The sequence below is a fragment of the Halyomorpha halys genome, unplaced genomic scaffold (genome assembly GCF_000696795.3).
Source record: "Halyomorpha halys isolate HHAL.00 unplaced genomic scaffold, Hhal_1.1 Scaffold478.1, whole genome shotgun sequence".
Classification (NCBI taxonomy): domain Eukaryota; kingdom Metazoa; phylum Arthropoda; class Insecta; order Hemiptera; family Pentatomidae; genus Halyomorpha; species Halyomorpha halys.
Genome location: NW_027114329.1, coordinates 251,954 through 258,560, shown reverse-complemented (window position 1 = coordinate 258,560; position 6,607 = coordinate 251,954).

Genomic DNA, 6,607 nt, shown 5'->3' with positions numbered 1-6,607 from the left:
TCGCCTTGAGTAAAAATAGTACATGGGCTATTGAAAAATAAATTTAATAGCAAAAACATGCTTTGGAACTAATCGGTAGAGCCTATCTAAGGAACGAATCGTCCGGAGAGCAAGTTTCTAAACCAAGGTTTTGAAAAATATAGTGGATAGTAGTAAATTATTTTTTGAATCCAAGAGTTAAAATTTTAACATCAAGTGCAACAGAAAAATACATAGCAATGATGTAAATTGAAAAAACAAACAATAATTTCATTACCAACACGTTGTAAGTAACGAATATGAACTGCTACTTTTCAGGAGACTAGTGACAAAAAGTTAAGTCAGTTCAAATTCCTTTTTTTATTAGTGTACACATCCACACATCACAACAGCACTGATGAAGACCTACATAGTGGTTCGAAACGTTGGTAGGTTAGTCCATTCTCACGATTAAGCATATTTTTGGAGAGCCCTCACTATTTACCAACAACAAACAGAATAAGCCTGACTGCAAATTTATTTGAAGCCCTCACAGATAATTAATCTAAAATCATATTGGTGTTTAAATTTCTAAAAGGACCATAAAAGTGAGGACGAATTTCAATCTAAATTTAGTCATGTCCAAATTTTTTTTTTCATTCAGTTTTAATGTTTCGTGCACCTTTTTAGCCCCTCCAAATTGAGTAAGGGGGTTGAAAATATGGATATGGATTGAGTAGGTGTTATAAAAGTGATTTCTGTGTCTCTGAACCTTTCTCTCTCGCATCGCGATTTAGGATCGTCAGTGAAGCAATTAAACCATTCTACTTTTGTTTTCTCTACAAAAAAAAAAAAACTTTAGTAATGCATCTCTGCTGATTATATCATTAAAAAAAAATCTAAAAATACATCCAAAAAGTAACTGCAAACAAACCTTGCTCATCTTAGAAAATGATGGAGTGGATACTAGCTGAGAATCCCTTGAAATATTCGTTTTTGTTTTTCTTCCTAGAGTGCTAATTTTTCATTAAAATTAAGTAGCTTTATCCTCCTATTCCAAAATTAATATCAAATAATAGAAAACCCCTGTTTTTGAACTTTTAAAAAAAAAATTCTGAAATACTTAATTTGGAAAACTTTTTGTTACTAGGATCAAAATTCAATAATAAATAGAAACAATATAGAAAAATTACTATATCAAACATATGCCGGCTTCAGTTAAGGTGTAATCTGCAGAAAATTACTGTTACGGTTTTTTATTCCGGCACTCTTCGCATATCATCGATTTCATGGACCAGGCGTTATCGTTGTTCTTGGAGTTGGTTGAACCAGTATGAAGGTTCTGAGGATTGTGTTTTGTTTATTTTAAAGGGAAATTTTTTTACGTTTTATGTTTATAAAAAAATATACTTTGTTATTCTACCAGAAATCGTTCCCATCATGTTTAGATAACTAATTTGAAACATGGTATTATTGAATTTTGATCCTAGTAACAAAAAGTTTTCCAAATTAAGTATTTCAGAATTTTTTTTTTAAAAGTTCAAAAACAGGGGTTTTCTATTATTTGATATTAATTTTGGAATAGGAGGATAAAGCTACTTAATTTTAATGAAAAATTAGCACTCTAGGAAGAAAAACAAAAACGAATATTTCAAGGGATTCTCAGCTAGTATCCACTCCATCATTTTCTAAGATGAGCAAGGTTTGTTTGCAGTTACTTTTTGGATGTATTTTTAGATTTTTTTTTTATGATATAATCAGCAGAGATGCATCAGTTTTTTTTTTGTAGGGAAAACAAAAGCAGAATTTTTTATTTGCTTCACTGACGATCCTAAATCGCGATGCGAGAGCGTGAGTGAATGTAGAGAGAGAATAGTTCAGAGACACAGAAATCACTTTTTTAACACCTATTCAATCCATATCCATATTTTCAAGCCTCTTACTCAATTTGGAGGAGCTAAAAAGTGCACGAAACATTAAAACTGCACGAAAAAAATTTGGACATGACTAAATTTAGATTGAAATTCGTCCTTACTGTTATGGTATTGTGTTGGTAGAAAATAACCCTCCTTACTGAATTTCAGCTCATCTAAACCAAAAAAGGAGGCTGAAGGCGTTCAAATGTCGTGGAGGGTGGAAATACAGACATATCTCCCTAAAACTCAAAAACCGTCCTAGGATATAGGAAACAGATACAAAGTACCTCTTCAACGAGAGTTTATAATAGAATGTTTTGAGAAGTTACTCCTAAACAAATAAAGTTTTTTAATATATACTAATTTGAATCACTAAGCACTTTTTAAATTGCAACAGAAGATGAAGAAACCTTTATATTAAAAAAGTGAAATTGTATATAAATAAAACAGGTATCAGCAAAATTTTATTTAACTAAATTATAAAATTATAAATAATTACATAATTACAAAGAGTTAAACTAAATAATTTATTTTAATACCTTATTTGGTTTGTTTTTTATTTATTGCTATTTACGACTGTACATTATTGTACATTTAGTAAATTTGATCTCAGTTAAATTGAAGTGTTACAGGCGTGTAGGGAAACTACCCATTGGTAGCACTATAATGACGTTTTACACTAGCAGGTCTCGTGGCCACCTTCTTTTCAGGCGCCTCGGAGGATTTCAGGAATGGTAGAGTAAGCAAGGTTAGAAACTAGTGGGTTTGGGTGATTAGGGAGTTTGTAATAGAAGGAGTGATATCTGGTTCGGGTTAGATCGGTTACATATGGAACATTAAGATCTTTATGTATGATTTTTTTTTATGACGAAGGAGCATTGAGGATTTTACGAAGGATTTTGGATTGCAATAATCGGATACGGGAGGAATTCAAAGGTTTAGTGGAGCCCCAAAATTCAACTCTATATGACCAGATTGGCCTTATAGTAGTCATGTAGATCAGTCTTTTGTAATGGATTGGCAATTTAGACCGCTTGTCTAGTATATGTTGTAATAGTCGGAATCGATGAGCAGTTTCCTGTCTTTTCAGTCTTGTATGAGGATTCCATGTCAGTCGTTTGTCCAGATGTAGTCCTAAGTAACGGATCTGTTCAACAGGAATAAGTGGGGTGTTATTAAAAGATACTGTGGAGCAAGACGAAGGTTTATGACGAAGGGTAAATGTGATTTGGTGGGATTTAATGGAATTAATTTTAATCCTCCAGTTTTGGCACCATTCTTCAAGGGTGGTGATGTGGGATTGGAGGGTTTGGGATACGACGAATGAATTTGAATTAATACCCACGTTTAATTGAGAAACTTTTGAAATGAGAAGACTTTAGTAAAAAATAAAGTATTAATAATTAAAATATTTTGATGAACTAAATGTATTTATACACAATTGACACTATAAGGTTCATTATAATTATTCATCGGGGACTAGATGTTCCAGAATAAAATTTCAATTCGTTTTCATCGACGTGCAGTTTCCTGTCTTTTCAGTTTTGTGTGAGGATTCCAGGTTAGTCGTTTGTCCAGATGTAGTCCAAGGTAGCGGATATATTCGACAGAGCTAAGAGCAGCATTATTAAAGGTGACTGTAGGGCAGTCGTTTTGTTTTTTTAATTTCAGTTTATACTTATTTATTTATTTTTCTATAATACACAACTCTACACCAGAAACGTTCAACATGAGTAATATAAATATTTGGTAATGTTTTACTATCCATATCCACGTTTATTTAAAATTATATAACATTTACTAACATTTTGAGGTACTCCTCCGCCATCAGAACTCTTTTCTCTAACTTTTTTCCCAATGTCACAGTTAACTCAATCTACGTAGCTCTCTGTCACATCCACGTATTACTTCGTAAAATTTAAAAACACGATTTTTAAAAAATATATAAAAACCACCTTAGACTATATATCTTTATCGCAAGAAACAAAATACAGAGAGCTTCATAGATGTGTGATACTGGGAAAAAACAATTTGTACTGTACAAGAGAGCCCTGAAGATGGAGAAGTGTTTCGAAACGTTGGTCAATATATTTTTAAAAACGTGAATATAGAAAGTACACAAAGCCTAAATATTTATGTTATTTTTTATTAATTTAATATAAATATGTTATTGAGTCATACTCATGCCTTGGTACTGACTGATCTCAATAATAGCTCATAAACAAAAAAAGAAATGAAGCATAAAAAAAAAAAAATATTAAATCAAGCGATGAAAAAGCAGGTTCGGTTGCACGCTTAAAGTTTGTTTACAAAATAAAAAATTAATGCACAGAACCTCTTGAGGAAATATATACAAAATAAAATCTGAGCGGAATCACCGAGCAACTACGACCATCAATTCTTGAATTAGAAATGACAGCTGATAAAAATATGATGCAGCGATATAATATTAGAGGATGTTACATTAATAAAGGTGAGATTCGGCCTGACATTATCAATTAGTTGATAGGTTATCGGGGCAATAGTCAACATCGCAAAGTATTAATTTTATTGTCACTCGTCGATTTTTCCGGGAAGTGTTGTCACCAAATGGATGCTCCGTTAGATACGTCAGATTAATTGGTACCAGTCTTCCATTAAAGTCCTTTCATATAAAGTATTAATATTATTGATTTGACAATCAGTAGTGACATATGAAAGAAAAAATTAATATAAACAATTTGATACGACAAAACGTCTCTCTAGTTGGTGATCCGTGACAGCATAGTATTTTTTATTAAAAAACCAGTTTAAAAATAATTAAATGAACTTTTCGTTATCAGTTTCAATTAACCTTTAGATGGTCTATCTACGAATGTTAAATCATATATGTAATGAAAATGAAAACGAATTGAAATTTTATTCTTTTTATTTTATTCCCCGATGAATAATTATAATGAACTTTATAGTGTCAAGTCTGTATAAATACATTTAGTTAATCATAATGTTTTAATTATTATTACTTTATTTTTTACTTGAGTCCTCTCATTTCAAAATTTTCTGAATAAAACGTGGGTGTTAATTCAAATTCATTCATTGTATCCCAAATCCTCCAATCCCACATCACCACCCTTGAAGAATGGTGCCAAAACTGGAGGATTAAAATTAATTCCAATAAATCCCACCAAATCACATTTACCCTTCGTCGTAAACCTTCGTCTTGCCCCACAGTATCTTTTAATAATACCCCACTTATTCCTGTTGAACACGGATCTGTTACTTAGGACTAAATCTGATCAAACGACTAACATGGAATCCTCATACAAGACTGAAAAGACAGGAAACTGCTCGTCGATTCCGACTATTACAATATTTACTAGACAAACGGTCTAAACTGCCAATCCATTGTAAAAGACCTATCTGGACATATGGAGTTGAGCTATGGGACTCCACTAAACCCTCTAATTCCTCTCGCATCCAATCCTTACAGTCAAAAATCCTTCGTAAAATCCTTAATGCTCCTTACTTTGTCACAAATCAAATCATCCATCAGGACCTCAATGTCTCATATTTTGCCGATTTGGCCAGAACCAGATACCAATCCTTCCATGATAAACATCCCAACCACGCAAACCAACTCGTTTCTAGCCTGTCTTCTCCTTCACTACCTAATAATCCTCCTAGGCGTCTCAAAAGAAGATGGCCTCGAGACCTTCTCCTTTAGAAAGAGGAATTCGAAGCTTTAGTGGAGCCCCAAAGCTCAACTCCGTATGTCCAGATTGGGCTTTTTACAGTCATGTAGATCAGTCTTTTGTAATGAATTGGAAGTTTAAACCGTTTGTTCAGTGAGTCCTGTAAAAGTCGAAATCGACGTGCAGTTTCCTCTCTTTTTAGTCTTGTGTGAGGATTCCAGGTTAGTCGTTTGTCCAGATGTAGTCCAAGGTAGCGGATCTCTTCGACAGGGTTAAGATCAACATTGTTACAGGAGACTGTAGGGCCGTCGGTAGGTTAACGATGAAGGGTAAAGGTGATTTTATGGGATTTATTTTAATCCTCCAATTACGACACCACTGTTAGAGTGCTGTGATATGCGATTGGAGAGTGTGAGATGCAATCAAAGGGTTATTATTAACAGCGAGCACACATGTGTCATCAGCATACGTGGTGAGGGTAGTGTTAGGATTGGTTGGGATGTCAGGTGTATAGACGGTGTACAGGATGGGACCGGGGATACTACCTTGAGGAACACCAGCGGACTGAGAATAGAGGGAAGAATAGGAATCATTGTGGTTTACTTGGAATAATCTATCGATGAGAAAGGAACGAATGATAAGAAAGTATGTTGGAGGTAGGAATCTACGGAGTTTGTAAAGCAGTCCCCCGGGTGGTGCCAGTCGATCAAAAGCAAGAAAATAAATTTTCATTTTTGTGAAATAGTTTTAAATTCCTTACTGCTCGTTTTTGTTAGTCATGCAGTCTATTTCACAAATCAATTCAATTATTCTTATATAATATTTTACAATTTTCTGATTGGTTTTCCAATTTCTGTACCAATATTCTGTTATATTATTCTATTATTTTCTACCTAAAAAAATAAATATTATTTTTCACAAAAACAGTATTCATGTCGAATATGTTATCTTATCAATATATTATCCAATATGTTATTGGAATTTTTTTAATTAATATAGTTTTTTTATGTGTATTTAAAAAAATTACAAGTTCCTTATGACTATCGTTTATTTAAATTATTA